Source organism: Rattus norvegicus, chromosome 17, assembly GCF_021556685.1.
Source record: "Rattus norvegicus strain SHRSP/BbbUtx chromosome 17, alternate assembly SHRSP_T2T, whole genome shotgun sequence".
In the NCBI taxonomy this organism is placed as follows: Eukaryota; Metazoa; Chordata; class Mammalia; order Rodentia; family Muridae; genus Rattus; species Rattus norvegicus.
The window spans coordinates 80825828-80842207 of record NC_141550.1 but is presented as its reverse complement, the minus strand read 5'-3'; the positions used below and the strand labels follow the sequence as shown (position 1 = coordinate 80842207).

Here is a 16380-nt window from a genome sequence, read left to right as displayed (position 1 = left end):
AAATTATTTTTGTTGCGACTTCGTAACTGTAATTTCGTTACTGTTATGGATCATAATGTGAAGACATCTGCGTTCTCCGGTGGTCTTAGGTGACCCATGTGGAAGGATTGTTCGATTTACAGGTGGAGAACCTCTGTGTTGAGGATGGAGAGCGATGAGGAAGAGTTCTTGGGAACTTCCATTAGTAAACCACTCAGGTGAAGGTGCAGAACAGTTGTGTCTTAGCCTGTTCCAGATGAAGTCCCACCGCAGACTAGAGGTACAGTTCTAGAGACTGGGGAGTCAGTCTCAAGTCAAGGTACTTCATCACATGACTCCATTTATGTTGTGGTTTGCCCTGGAGTTATCTGTATTTTGATCCTAATTCGACTGCCCCAAGGACAGCTGCCTAGTCTTGTACTCAGGACTCAGGCGACTTCACCAGAACCTTCTCCCCATTGAATTTGTAAAATACCGGTGAGGGCAGGAACCAGATAGAAGGAAGCCTGTCAGTGGATGAGAAGGAAGGATGGGCGGGAGAAGAGTTTGAAGGAAGAGGAGGAGACAGAAATGGAAAGGAGGAAGAGAGGAGGGAGAGGGAGAGAAGCCATGGCAGGTGACTTTAAGATTCCGCTCTATGGGGGTTGGGGATTTAGCTCAGTGGTAGAGCGCTTGCCTAGGAAGCGCAAGGCCCTGGGTTTGGTCCCCAGCTCCAAAAAAAAAAAAAAAGAACCAAAAAAAAAAAAAAAGATTCCGCTCTGTGAGCTTCCAGGGACTAAGCCACTACCCAAAGACTATACATGGACTGACCCTGGACTCCAACCTCATAGGTAGCAATGAATAGCCTAGTAAGAGCACCAGTGGAAGGGGAAGCCCTGGGTCCTGCCAAGACTGAACCCCCAGTGAACGTGATTGTTGGGGGGAGGGCAGCAATGGGGGGAGGATGGGGAGGGGAACACACATATAGAAGGGGAGGGGAGGGGATAGGGGGATGTTGGCCCAGAAACCGGGATAGGGAATAACAATTGAAATGTAAGTAAGAAATACTCAAGTTAATAAAGATTAAAAAAAAAAAAAAAAAAGATTCCGCTCTGTGTATTTACAGGTTGTTATTAATGTTCTTAAGGGATGTATGTGTACTGGGCTTTGTATGCTTAGGTGGGCAATTATATCTTACCAATTTGGTCAAAGGTGATTGTGTTGTGGGTTCTTTTATGTGACAGTTTGAGTGTAGGAAAGTGATGGCTGGAGACACTGGGCTGCCGCCTAGGAGTTGGGATGTGTTTCCGCCAAGATATCTAGCAGATATCTTGGGGCACTGAGGTGCCGGACCTAAGGGGGATAAAAGACAAGTTACAATTTTTTATTTTTTATATTTTTACAACAACACACTTAGGCTTCTCCCTTTAGCTTAAGGAGGCCAATGGCTTGTTTTGTGTTTCCATGGCCTTGCTATATGAGAGAGGAGAGAGTAAAAGAGTGCCCAGGAGTTCCCCTCCTACAGAGCACGTCTGACTTTGGGTTTCTGGTTCTCTGTTGAAGCACCATGAGCAAAAACAACTTTCGGGGAGGGACACTTAAATTTCCACATCACAGTCTATCATCAAGGGAAGCCATTGAAGGGACTCAGGCAGGGCAGGACCCTGTGGGCAGGAGCTGATGCAGGGACCATGGAGGGGTGCTGCTTACGGGCTTGCTCCTCATGGCTTACTCAGCTGACTTTCTTATAGAACCCAGGACTTCCAGCCCAGGGATGGCACCACCCACAATGGGCTGGATCCACCCCCATCAGTCACTAATTAAGAAAATGCACCACAGGCAAACCTGGTTGAGGCATTTTCTTAATTGAGGTTCCCACGTCCCAAATGCCTCCAGCTTTTATCAACTCAAGCCTTCAAATTAGCCTTCAAATTACACCCATCCCGGTAGATCAGAGCGCACTTTTCAGATCTTGGTTAAGTCTCGCTCTTTTCTTAGAAGTCCTATCTCCAAACGCAGCCACCCTGGGGATTAGACATTCGAAATCTGAATTTTAGAAGGACATTTTTGTCTAATAACAGATACTTTCCACGACCTTCCACCTCTAGCCTCTGCAACTGTTTCATTTGCAGGGTAATGATAATGTAGGGTGTCTGCCTAGCCCCTTCTAATTCCCATTTTGTGAGAGGAAAAAGCACGACATGAACCTAGTTTTCTTTTCTAGTTTTCACCATACTAAACAAAATGTAACATGTTGGTAAAGATACAGTTTTGAAAAACAGTATTAAGATTTGGCCCCATATTAAGACAATATTAAGTGTGTGGCCCCAAGCACACGTGTAGCAGAGAACTGCCTTGTATGGCCTCACTGGGAGAGGATGCGCTTAATCCTGTGGAAACTTGATGCTCCGGGAAGAAGAATGCTGGTGGGGGTAAGGTGGGGTTGGATAGGTGGGTGGGGGAGCACCCTCTCAGTGGGGGTGGGGGAAAGGATGGGGTGAAGAACTCAGGGAAGGGGGACCGGGAAGGGGGCAACTTTTGGAATGTAAATAAAATAAAATAGTCTAATAAAGGTAAAACCAGATAAGATATAATTCACATATTAAGACATAATTCACATATGTAGCTCACTTGTTTCAAAGGTTGCAGGCAGGCCCTGTAGGTGTGCTCAGAGTCAGGCAACCATCACTGCAATTTAGAACACTTTCATTACATAAAAAAGAAATTCCCACATCCATCGACAGGCATCCCCACTTCTCCATCCCCACTGTGCTCTTCCCCACCCTGGTCCATGGCTTTTTGACTTTATATATATGTATATACACACACACACACACAACACACACACCTATTTTGGACATGTATTAAGTAAGCAAATGTAGAGTTTCTTTTTTTAATTGGATATTTCCTTTACTTACATTTCAAATGTTATCACCTTTCCTGATTTCCCCTCTGGAGTCCCCCTATCGCTTTCCTCCTCCCCCTGCCTCTGTGAGAATATTCCCCCATGCACCCACCCACTCCCTCCCATCTTCCCACCCTGGCTTTCCCCTACACTAGGGTGTTGAGCTTTCACAGGGCTCTCTCCTCCCATTGATGCCCGACAAGGCCATCCTCGGCTACATACGCAGCTGGAGCCATGGGTCCCTCCATGTGTACCCTTTGGATGGTGTTTTAGTCCCTGGGAGCTCTGAGGTGTCTGGTTGGTTGATATTGTTGTTCTTCCTATAGGGTTGCAAACCCCTTCAGCTCCTTCAGTCCTTTCTCTAACTTCTCCATTTGGGGGAGGGGGGCATTTTCAGTCCAGTGGCTGGTTGAGAGCATCTGACCGTGTCTCTCAGGAGACAGCTATTATGAGGCTCCTGTCAGCATGTACTTCTTGGCATCCACCATATTGTCTGGCTTTGGCGACAGTATATGGGATAGATCCTCAGATGGGACTGTCTCTGAATGACCTTTCCCTCAGTCTCTGCTCCCCCCCTCCAAAAAAAAAAAGTAGAGTTTCTTTTAAATTACCTTTTTAAATGCCTTGAAGTCCTCCTTGGCCTCCACATGGGAGCTTGCAGAGGCTTGAGCAGCCTGCTCTTTCAGTGTAGACAACACCAGAACCATGTAGGGTGCAGAATCTGTAGCAGGCTCCAGGATAGATCTCTACTTTTTTTTTTTTTTTTTTTTGGTTCTTTTTTTTTGGAGCTGGGGACCGAACCCAGGGCCTTGCGCTTCCTAGGTAAGCGCTCTACCACTGAGCTAAATCCCCAGCCCCAGATCTCTACTTAAAGACAAAGCTTAGCTTTTCTTTGCACTAAGGGGGAGTCTTCAGGAAACACTTGCTAAGTGCGTCCACGTGTTTTGAAAAATGAGAGTATCTATGTCCAGTCTTAGAAAATAATTATTGGAAGAGAAATCATATCTTCCTGGGTCCAGAGCTGAGGCGGAGCAATGGGCGGGGCAGGAGAGACAATCTCTCCAGGGTCATCGGTCACAGAGAAGACAGAGAAATAAACCAAAAAACCCCCCGGTCCCAAGGACTCAAGTGATTTGCTGCAGACAGAGCTTTCCAATGCTAAAACATTCAAAGCAAGTGCCCTTCTGCTTACCAGGCCTTGGTAGATGACTCCTAGACCACAGGGGTGATACTATAACTAAAACCAAGCCCTGAAGAAGATAGTGAGGCAAAGGATTATGGGAAAGTCTCTAAGGAACTAGAGAACTAGAGATGTGAAAACAAAAGGCATTCTGACTTCTGAACATTTGCAGGACTGGGCTCTGCTGATAACAAAGCCATCTGACTGACATGGTGATGACTCTCCAAGGCACTTTCAGCACATCCCTGCCCCGTGATCTCATGTCTGAAAGGATCTGACTCAGGCGGAAGTAATTGCTCACTGGGATGCGACCTCTCCTTGGCACGGCTAATCAGCCGTGCTCTGCCATTATGGATCAGTGGCTCTGACTCTCCGTTAATATGGTGCTGTGCAAATACACACTACTCTCTGACCTCCTTCCCCTGTAGCTGGTACTCGCCTGAGAGAAAACGGCAAGAATAAGCCACGGGGCAGCACTTAGCCTGGCCTCACATTCTCAACAGGAACCCTTTAGAGATGCACCCACAAACTTCCGGGATTCTTCGGAAGATATTGTTCTGTAAGTCATTGGCTCTTACGCTGCAACACGTCTGTTTCGGTGATTGGCTAGAATGGACCAAATACTCAGAAAAAACACTAACGATGTTTAACAATTTGTGGTAAAGAAATACTCCAATGGTGGGGGTACACAGGGCACACAGAGAAGGAAGACAATCTGTGGCTTCTCTGGGTGGCATGCTCGGCCCCATCCTGCCATGCCCATGCCCCACCCCACAACTGGTGTTTTGTAAAAGGTTCTCCAACCCAAACATTCAGAGAGCTCTGTTCTGTAGAGGCTTTGCCAAGGTTAGATGAAATACCATGTGCGATTAAACCATTGGCCACGGTAATGGGCCCGATCCCCTGTCCTGCCCTTGCCTGTCTATTGATGTAGTTGCCCAGTGACTGGTCCCCATCCTGATAATGATACCTGAGTCCCTCCTTTGTCTCTTAGGACAATCTCATCAGCATAAGACTGAGAGTAAGTTCCAAAGGTCCCTAGAAGCTCTACAGCTGGCGTTCGGAACAAGAGACAGGTAAAAGCATTATGGCATTACGGGTGCATGGGTGTGCCAACAATGTCATATTGGCCGTGGAGGTCTCATCAGATCATAATGGAGCTGGGAAATTCCTGCTCACTGCAGTATGTTTCCAGTATGTGCTGACCTGGTGCGGTGATGCACGGATGTAATCCCAGCAATCAGGAGGCTGGGGCAGAAGTGAGGAGTATCCCATGATCCATTTTTAGCATGGATCATACCCTGGCAAATAATGCTATAAAAATCTTTTCTGCCTTATTTTTATTGTACCTTTTAATATGGTTTGGTTTTTGAGACAGGACTCAACATAGGGCAGGCTGACCTCAAACTTGCCGTGTAGCCAAGGGTGACCTTGAACTCCTAATCTTCTGCTTCCTCCTTCAGGGTGCTGGACTTAGAGATGTGCACTACAACATATGATTTATCCAGTGCTAGAATCAAAGAACTTGATTGACATAAACTAGGCAACCACTATTCCACCTGAACTACATCCCAGACCTTGATATGTTTAGATAACACCAGTATCACTGTGTAATACTTGCCTTTACTATTCAGTACAACAGTGCTATACAGACCTGTAGCCAAGAGCCGTAGGCTTACACCATCACAAAACCCCAGTACGCAGTAGGCTCGATGCTTACATGTGTCTAAGTAGATGCTGTCATGGTTACAAGGTTATTTCCTAACCATGCATTTTTACAGAACATATCATCATCATGAAAGGACAGGTGACTGCATTTGTTTTGTATTGTATCATAATACTAATTAGCATCTTCTTACGTCATTAGCTATTCTTTCTTCACCTCTCATAGCCATCATATTAACCAGGGCATCACTGCATTTCTCTGAGCCTCAAGCTTATCATCTGTAAAATGAGAGTAATATGCAGGGCTTACCTTGTGGTAACCAAGAAATTAATCCCTGCAAAGCTCTCTGGGGACAGTGGCTTCTCTTACAGGACAGTGATTCACTGAGGGACAGCAGTGACTGTGCTGTGTCAGGCACTGTTTTAAGTGATTTATAGGTATCAACTTATTTAATCTTTACAACTTTATTAGACAAATGCCATTAACCCCATTCTACAGGTGAAAAGTTGAGGCCTAGAGAAGTTATAGCACCGACTAACTTTGTACAGTTAGAATCAGTAAGTACGAGACTCCAAAGAACCTCTTTGTTTGCCACCACATCATTGCTATTGAGTAAATATTTACTAACAGGAAGATTTTCTAGATTCAAGTGTGTCAATTCTGCCCGGTAAGAGCACTGAAAAGTTAGTCAGTGCATAAAACCAGAATCTCCCCACGGTTTTAGTTAAATCTTTCTACAACGAAGGCCCAACTGCAGGGGGAAATAGTGACAGATAAGATCCAACAGCCCAAAGGAAATTAGGAAGGAAAACATTCCTTCAAAATTCCCTCTACTAGGAGGTGTTGAAGTATAGTTTGGCCCATTGCTGCCCTTGCCTGTGGAAATCACCAATTCTCTCCTGGGGGACTTCCAGCTTTAGGTCGGAGCCCACCTTTGGTCCCTAAGCTTTTTGAGTGCTGGCCAGCTCATTGCTTTGCTTCCTGTTCACTTCCTGTTCACTTCCTGCTCACTTCCTGCGTGAAACCCTGCACCTCAGTCCCTCAGTCACCTCTGCTGGCTCCTGACCCCCAAATCTTCGTGGCACGGGCTTCGTTTCACTCGCTCCGATTGTTCTGTTTGCCACCTTCCAGGTTTTTCATTTGAATAAGGAGCTCCAACCTCCTCCGTTACCTTACAGGGGATGGAATGAATCTCATAGCAGTTAAAGGTTGAGCAACCAGAGGCTTGGCTAGGTAACGTACACCTTCACCAAATAATCCAAACAGCTCTGCAGGCTGGTTCCATTCTCTACACTGAGTAGGGAGGGAAGCTGAAACTTCATTTCAAAACTATGCCCCAGAGGTATGGGTAGATGGCTCTGTTGGAAGAGTGCTTAGCTTTACTCACATTAAAAACAAACAAACAAACAAACAAACAAAAACCAACCAAACAAACAAAAAACAACCAAAAGCCTGGTGTATCAATGCATGTCTGTAATCTCAACACTGGCAGACACGAGACCGGAGACTCCCTGAGGCGTCCTGGCTGGCCAGTCTAGTTGAGTCAAGTGAGTTCCAGGCTCAGTGACTCTATCTAAAAATGGAAGGTGAATCATAATGGAAGGAGAGAACTGCTATCAACCTCTGGCCTTCACATACACATGTGCACACCCACCGCCCACCATTCACAAACTCTGCTCCAGGCTTCAGCGCAAAAGCCAAAGCCAGAGCCTCTCTCTCTCCCTTAATTCTCACTGGCATGGAAACCCTAGAGGGTCCATCTTCCCATACGTCCAGGATGTAAAGATTCCTCTGAAAGAAAGACTTCTAAGCTAGAAGTCACCTTCTAACCCGACAGCTGCATCTCGTGGTACAGCTTGCTCTCTCTGGCTCGTTCTGGCTCGTTCTGGATCTCACAAGGTCTTCTTTGGGTTTTTAACCCAGCAAGGGAAGAAACTTTCAGGAATAAATTGTCCTCCCTTCCCCATTAACTGACTGTCAGCTGGGAGCATTAGAGAGTGAGCGAATAAAGAATAGTTTATATCAACCCACCATGAAATTCTGGCTACTCAAATGACTGATAATAGAAAGTTGACCGTGTTCTAGTCTGAATGGTTGAATCAATATGGCAGGGTCTGATTTTCCCTTCTTTTATACCTCTTCCCTTTCTTTTCTCTAGTTCTGTTTTTTTGTTTTGTTTTGTTTTGTTGGTTAATGATGATGTCCTTTCAGGAACCCTGAATCTTGTTCATAAGCTAATGAATTCGCTAGTCTTCTACCTCGAGCAGTAGTTCTCAACCTGTGGGTCTCGACCCCTCTAGGGGTTGAATGACTCTTTCCCAGGGGTTGCATATCAGATATTTACATTTTGATTCATATCAGCAAAACTTTAGATATGAAGTAGCAGCAAAAATAACTTTATGGTTGGGGATCACAACACGAGGAACTTTAGTAGATGGTCGCAGCACTAGGAAGGCTGAGAACCACTGGCTTAGCGCATAAACGATTGCTAACATTCACTAGGTGAAAGGTCATGGCATTTTGCCAGTCCCTTAAAAGAGCCAAATCCCTGTAAATATGATTAACACCTGCTCACAGAGAGCTTCTAAAGCAATGGAGTTGTGAGGTTGAGGTCTAAGCAGTGGATACACCTTGAAGACTTTTGTCCTTCCCTAAGTCATTTGCAAAAGCATCATCTGCTTGGTCACCTCTGGCCCAGGCTCCAGGAAGTACAAGCTGATAACCTAGAACAACATGCCACTTTGTCCTGGGCAGACGGAGTGCCAAGTTCAAGACCATTTCTAGTGCAGTTTGCAGTGTTCAGGGCTGGGACCTTCACAGACACAATTAGCCAGCACCCCAGCCATCTCCAAAACGCAGATCTTGTAGAGCATCTAATGATGAAATGCGAAATCCCATACACAAATAATTTTGACTTCTACTTCTTTAAAATGTTGTCAAGTGGGGCCTTCGGGTTCAGCTGATACGGAAATAACTTTAAATGTCATAGGACAGTTTTACATTGTGCCCTGTGCCTTCACGTATTATAAAACATTCCTACTGCTTAGGGAAGAGTGGTTCCTTGTTTTTTTTTTTTAACAGTTTTTCATCTCAGAGTCATGTGCAGCAGGTGTTACCATTCCGATCATCATTCGCTTTAGTAGCAATTGTATTGTTTGGTGTGGCTCAAGCAGTTTAAATATTTCAATATGTTCATAGGCTGGGGTTCCACAGTAGAGTACCCAGCAACTCAAAGCCTTGGCTCAGACCCCGGCACTCCAAAGCAAATGAGGACAAGCAACAGGACATATTTATGGTAACACGTTATTTAACAATGTAAGAGTGAGTGAGAGTTTTAAATACGAGGCTGGAGAGAAAGCTCAGCAATTAAGAGATCTTGCTGTTTTTCGAGGACTGGGGTTCAGTTCCCAGCACCCATGCCAGACAGCAGTTCACAGCTGCCTCTAACTCCAGCCTTAGGGGATCCATTGCCCTCTGATGACCTCCATGGCCATTCACATCCATGTACACATGGTCACATACATATATAAATACAAATTACAAATATAGCCTTTCATTAAAAGAATTTGTGAAGACAAGGGAATAAATCCAAGTTGGTTAGTGAAATGCCCACAGAGGGGATGATCAGGAACTCAGTAAGTTTTCTCCTCACTGTGACATAAATACCCACACCTCAAGGCTCATGGTGTCAAAGGGATTTCATTCCACCATAGATGTAAATGAAAGGTAGAGAAAGGGTCTCCTTCATGACAATGGGACTGTGGGGCAGCAACTGTTCCCATGGAACAAGCAATGAGACAAGAATAGAGTCCAGAACCGAATGCAATCTGCAGCATCACATTTTATAATTTCTTTAAAAATAACGTGGAGACCAAGATTAACATTTTTTTCCACCGAAAACCGTCTTTCAGGTCACCCAGTCTTCAGCCAGTTCAGTGGAAGGTGGTCATAATTTTGATAAAGAAAATCTTCTTCTTGTCTCTACCCAGACCCAAAGAGTTGGGTGCCACAGGTAATAAACACACGTTTTCATATGTTCCCGTGTCCTGTTACATCTACACCTGGAAGACTTCAACAGCTCTCAAGAGTTGGGCGAACATCCGATCGGACTTCCATATAGGTGGAGAATGAGTCCCCGGGTCCTCTTGGATGCCTAGCATCCGCCTGCATTTAAGTCGTGGCGAGACGGCATAGAATGTGTGACGCAATGTGGGCGGTTGCTATTTTTCCTGCTGCATTTTTTAAGCAAGACAAGAGGCAGGAAGTTAGCATGTATGTGGTACAGATCCCACCATTGTAGACCAACAAGCTTCTAGGTCTGTGATGGGGGTAAATGCACCGGTGTATAACTGGCAGATATAGAGGCCAACTATAGAAATTTCACTATGAGATTTTAGGGGCTAGTTTTCTCCTTACACAAGGAAGCATTCTGGGTTTTATCTGGTTTTCAAACAAATTTATTATTAGAAAATAAAATCTGTGTTCTGGGAAGAGCACAAAACCCACAGCAAAGAAATCTCCACGTGGTTGGGGATTTAGCTCAGTGGTAGAGCGCTTGCCTAGGAAGCGCAAGGCCCTGGGTTCGGTCCCCAGCTCCGAAAAAAAGAACCAAAAAAAAAAAAAAAAAAAAAAAAAGAAATCTCCACGTGAACAAGGAAGGTGGCCACCGACGTTGGAATAACTCGGGACACCCACGCAGACATCCCCTGTCCCTGTGTCCCTCCCTCTGTAAATAGGGCCTCTGTTACTCAAAAGTACATTTCTAAGATGGACGGATACTGAGCTCCACAGAGACTCACTCACTTCCCTTGCTGGACTTGACCATTCAGATGATCCTATAGTAGGAATATACACATATCTATCCATTCTCGATGCATATTTGGACAGTTTGTGGAAAACATTGCTATGACATACCTCTCTGCTACTCACATGGACTTATTTAGTTTGGACATGAGCCAAGAATAGAACTCGTGTTTCCTCTCTCTGTGTGTCTCTCTGTCTCTCCCCCTCTCCCTCCCCACCTCTGTCTCTGTCTCTCCCTCCCCCTCCCACTTCACCCTCCCCCCCTTCCCCTCTCCCCCTTTCTTTCTCTCTCTCTCCCTGTCCCTCCTCCCCCTCTCTGTCTCTTTCTCCCTCCCCCTCCCACTTTACCCTCCCACTTTACCTTCCTTTCTCTCTCTCTCCCTCTCCCCTCCCCATCTCAAGCTCTGCACGTATAAGTGTGTGGCACTCATGATTGTGTCTATGTATCTCATGTGCGTAGTCACTTGTGTATGGGAATGTGTGTGTTAGTAAATATGTGTGTGTGCATGTGGGAGACCGGACATTGACTTCAGGCATCTTCACCCATCGCTTCTACTTTATCTATTAAAGCAGAGGCTCTCGAGGAATCCAGACCTAGCCAACGCTGGCTAGTCTAGCTAGTCAGTTTGTCTCTGCCTCCTGTTTGCTGGGATTACCGGTGGCAGCCATGCCTGCCTGCCTTTTTACATGGGCTCCAGGGATCCAAACTGATCAGCATGTTTGCACAGTGGATCCACCTTATCCACTGAGCTGTCCAACCCTGGACTATGTTGCTAACGCTTGTTTAACAATGCAGCTCAGGTAGAAAGAGTAGGACTGGGTTGCTGCAGAAACAAGTCCATTTATAATAGAAGAAAGACGGTCAGCCCGACTTTCGAGACAGAAAGCTGGTGTGCGCAACGAAACTAGGGAAATGTTGGAGTGGGCCCTAAAGCCAGGTTTTTGGAGAATGTCCTAAGAAAGGCTTTGTGAAAGAAGTGAGAAGGAGGCCAGTTAGGCGGCCTCAGAAGAGGCTGGGAGAAGAGTGAGGGACAGACTGAGCTCTGTTCTGTTGGAGAAAGCAGAAGTGCTCTGATTGCCCAGTTTTAGCATAAAAACAAAATGCAAAAATAAAGAGGAAGAAAACCCAGTGTGACTCCACCCACTCTGGGACTTCTCCAGTGTGTACCGTGTCACTGTTTTCAGACATTCAGTATCCTTATGACAGAGCCAGTCACTGGTCTCCCCAAGAGGGACCCACATAGTTCTTTTAATTAAGAAGGCGAACCTTCTCCAGCTACAAAGCCCTGCTACTGTGTAAGCCTGAGAAATGCATCTGTCTGCTGGTGAGTAATAGACACCTTCCCTCTCCTGTGTGCTGTGTATTTCTCTGTCACCTACTTTCCCATCAACACCTCTTAGTAGGAACACCGGTGCACCTGAAGGCAGAAAGCCCCACGCCCCACCGTGGGGCTGAGCTCACACTCTATGGGACCTTACGGCTCCCGGGAATACACTCGAAGCATGGGGAATGTATCTGCAGTGTGGGGACAACTAGCTGAACTAGTGTGAGTGTCTGAGGAATGCCATTGTGTTAGCAGGGAGTGACCATGAATGAGCCGGCCACCTGGGCATCCAAGCATCATGTGTGGCCTTTTGCCAACTGCCCAAATGAGCCCAAATTTCCCCCCAGGAGCCTGTTCCCTGTCCACAAAATACAGTGAGTCTCTCTTGCCTGTGGACTCCTCCCAGCGAGCATTGCATCATACTGTGTTTCCCCCCGACATTCGCTTCAGCTAAACCCCCTTTGTCCTGTTCTCAACTCCCCATTGCACAATGGGCATGCTATTAAGATTATGGAGGAGATGAATACCGGACATTTTCCAGAGCTCCTCCCCCCTCCCCATGGCCCTGCCACACACTCTTTCCAAACAGCGTTGCTACTCTACAAGGACACAGTGTTTCATTCCATGGAAGAATGGTCTTCCTTGGTGGCAGGGAGCAAGTGACAGCTCACAAAACTACAGTGTTGGGTCACATGAGCCCAGGGTGGTGGATGAATCAGGAATTCCAAAATTGCTACGTGCCTCCTCAGACTCCTCAGTTTCTATGGGGCGAGCAAGTGTAAGAACGTTCACCTTTTTTTTAACAGTCCTTCTGTACCTGAGCAGGCGCCAGGCCTTTGTAGCTACAGAAGGTTCTACTTCTTGATTAAAAGTACTGAGTGTACCTGAGCTCATCCCTCTGGGGTCAAAATGAAATGGTGACTACCATAGAGGGCTATAGTGAGAGTTAACCGAATTCATATTTGGGAGCTGGGAGGGTGAATACGTCTCTAAAGTATTTGCCTTGCAGCATGACGTCAAACCCCTAGAGCTCACATAAGAAAAGCCAGACGTGAGCTGGGGCTGAGGTTCAGTGGTTAGAACACTTGCCTCTCATGCTTCAGGTCCTAGGTTCAATCCCGAGTACCACCAGGAAAAAAAAAAATCCAGGTGTTGTGATATCTGCTTGGACTAGTACTGGAAAGATGGAGACAGGGGGACAGCTACCTAGCCTGTTTGGCCGTGAAGGCCTATCTCAAGAAAATGTGGATGGTGTCTGTGAACTGGCAACTGACCTGGTTCTCTAGGACTTTGTACATATTAGGTAATGCTCTACCAACTGCTCCCACATCCCAGGGCCCACACATATACACATCTATGTGCATACACATATCCATATCCATATACATTATACATGTACATCATATACATATATACATACACACACACATATATATACACACAAGTACATATCACAATATATAATATACAGTATACAATAGTGCTTGCAATGGCTAAAGATCAGATGGATGGATGATAGATAGTCATTCACTAATAGATGATTGTAGATAGATATTAGATAAATAGATAAACTAGCATAAATGCTAGCTGATACTAGATACAGATTATGGATAGAGCAATTAATAAGACCTTACTCAAACATTAGAAATACAAACTCATAGACACGAAAGTCCTACTTCCACTCTGGCACCTACAGCAGTACCTATAACACCTTCTTTGTGTGAGCAAAAAGACCATGATGAGACAGCACTGTGAATAAGCAGTCTACGTTCAGCTTGCTTTCTGCAGAAGAATCTTCCAGCAATTTATGACCTAAGCATTTCCAGCTGCAGGATTAATAGCCTGGCGCCTTCGGAACATGGCGAAAATCACTACAGCCTCCATACAAATTCAATAGAAAACAGCACACTCTGTAAATATTTAATATGTTTAATTATGTTATATTAATTAAATCAATTATTTAGTGTCTCAGCTGCTATTCTGTAAAGATTTTTCGCATGTCCAGGAAATTAATGGTGTCCACATTGTGCCCTGTAGAAAACACGCTCCAGTAATGTCTGGCAGGTAGATACGATTGTTTGTCCAAAGGCTGCTTGTGACCTTGAGGATAAAAAGAAGCTAACCCAATTCGCGACAGAAATAAAATAGACTCTGGTCATAAATTTAATGAGGCACCAGGGTCAGCTTGACTGATAAAAAGTCACTGGTGATGAGTCTCCATTCAACCTAAACCCAGAGAAGTCTGCAGAGCCTTGGAGTGAGTCCTGGGGATTCTGATATATCTTAGCACACTGTGGAAAGTCTGAGGGTCTTGGTTGACTACACTGCTAATCAGTTACCAGATCAGTTTCTGGTTTGGTGAGTTAGGCTTGGATAGCTGACAACCATTATCAGTTTCATACAGTCTACATCCAATCAGGTGTCATGGTCCCAAGTCATTCAGGATGTAGTCACTTCATGGGCTGGTTATGTCTCCTCTGGCCAAAAGGGAATTTTTACTACGAGGAGTATTTGAATGACTCACCCTTTGTGCTTGCTTGGTGTGGTTTTAATTTTTCACTCACCCTTCCAGGTGTGCTTGGGGCAGACAACCCAGAAATGCAGAAGGGTTGGCATGGATTTTATTAAGTTGCTTTTAAACGTGCACTTTGCGTGTAGATGGTTTTAGCATCTGTGTTAACCACTCGCTTGTGCCCATTACGGCCGTATTTATGGGACACAGCTGGATCTGTTTGAATCCTGGAACTCTTGGTGTGGAAAAGAGAATTTGTGGCACAAAGCACCAGGCTCACTCTCCAGTGCGGCATAAAGCCGGCCATGGTGGTACACTACATGACCCTGATACCCAGGGAAGGGAGGCAGGTCAGAAGTCGTTCATAGCCAGTGTGAGAACTTAAAGCCAGCCTATGTCGCCTTTTTATGAGGAGAAAAATTACTTAAGAACCAGCACTTTGCCTAATGAAAGATATTTTTTTATCCATTCTGTCCAAAATTCAAAACTTGCCATTAGACTGTGTGTCTGGCTTGAGAGCATCAAGAGTCAAACGCTGTTTAACACCCTGGGTGTATACACTGGCACAACCTTCGTGGGGTGGCCAGGTTGAAAATCATTTATTTTTAACACACTCGTGACTCTTCAGCCAATCACTCCACTTCAGAAAGACTACCTCAAAGGCACATTCGTGCACATTCTCTCTCTCTCTCTCTCTCTCTCTAGAATAAATACGTGTGTTTATATATCAACATATCTAATTTTAAACCTGGATTCTGCATATGAAAGAAACCACGACATACTCATCTTTCTGTGGCTAGCTTATTTTGTGTAATTACAATGATTTCCAATTCTGACCATTACCTTGCAAAAACTATCATTTCATTTTCCATTATGGCTGTACAGACAGACATCTTCTTGTCTTCTGATCTCAGACACCTGAAATAGAGACAGCAGTTTCTGTGAAGACAATTTTTCCCCCCGACCCCCACTTTAATACTGAGTTCTGTGCTTCCACTAAACCGGCTGGCCAGCTAGCCCTTGGTATCTACCTATTTCCAGCAGTGGACCCGTTCACTAGTGCCAAGTATAGAGACACAAGCCACCATGTCTGGCTTTGCATGGGTCCTCATTCTTGTGCAGTGAGAACTTTATCCACCGAGACATCTCCCCAGCCTCTCTGACAAATATTTTTAAATGCGCTATTTGTACCAGAATAAAATTCCCAAATAATTGACACTGAAGTTAGAGCCAAGTAGTAGGACAGGTGGTAGGACAGGTGGTAGGACAAGTGGTAGGACAGGTGGTAGGACAGGTGGTAGGACAGGTGGTAGGACAGGTGGTAGGACAGGTGGTAGGACTAGTGGTAGGACAGGTCTAGCATGTTGGAATGTCCAAGGCACTAGGTTGAATGCCTAACATTTAAAAGTAATCATGGATATCACAGGATGCTCATGACATATTTCAAAACTATTGACGCAATTCCGTCATATAAATAAGAAAAAGAGCATCATCTGTCACCAAATAATATTTACTATAATATGTACATATATGTATGGAGTGCAACTGTACTAGAGGTCATAGAAAAGCAAAGGATGAGTTAATCACCATGAAGACCAGAGCTACAAAAGTTAACTATCCCCAGCCTGCTTATCAGAGACTCAGCTCATCCTGGGGCATTGCCATGGGTATCCTGCTCCTCTTACGACATACTTCATTTCTAGTGACATTTCAATAGGACACAGCATGGCCAATCCTTGATCTCCATGACAGCTGTCTTCCCGGGATAGGCAGTGAGTAGTGAAAAATGGCAGAGACCACAATCCACGCCCACCGTCCACCACCCTACCCTCTTGCTGCCTGGAAATTCTGCTTATCGTTATCCCTCAGATGTCTGGGCACTATCATGCTCGCCTCATCTCTTGTTGGGAGGGCAGCATCCTTGAGCTGGACCAGTGATGAGAGGGAGGATTCAGGATGGGAAGAAATATGGCTTGTTTTCTGGTGTGTGTGTGTGTGTGTGTGTGTGTGTGTGTGTATGTGTGTGTGTGT

The 16380-nt window shown here is 45.3% G+C and overlaps 1 protein-coding gene across 5 annotated transcripts in view; it reads left to right on the top strand.

Moving 5' to 3' along the window:
- Positions 1–16380, top strand: part of Frmd4a (FERM domain containing 4A) — a 588018-nt gene that overhangs the window by 241983 nt on the left and 329655 nt on the right. For 2 of the 5 annotated variants that reach the window (XM_087590784.1, XM_087590787.1), the window contains exon 1: positions 11652–11837. The exons of 2 other annotated variants lie outside the window; for them this stretch is intronic. The gene's annotated coding sequence lies outside the window, so the exon portion shown is untranslated. Of the gene's footprint in view, positions 1–11651; positions 11838–16380 lie in introns of those variants that run through there. One more of the 5 variants, XM_087590789.1, reaches the window with a different exon arrangement.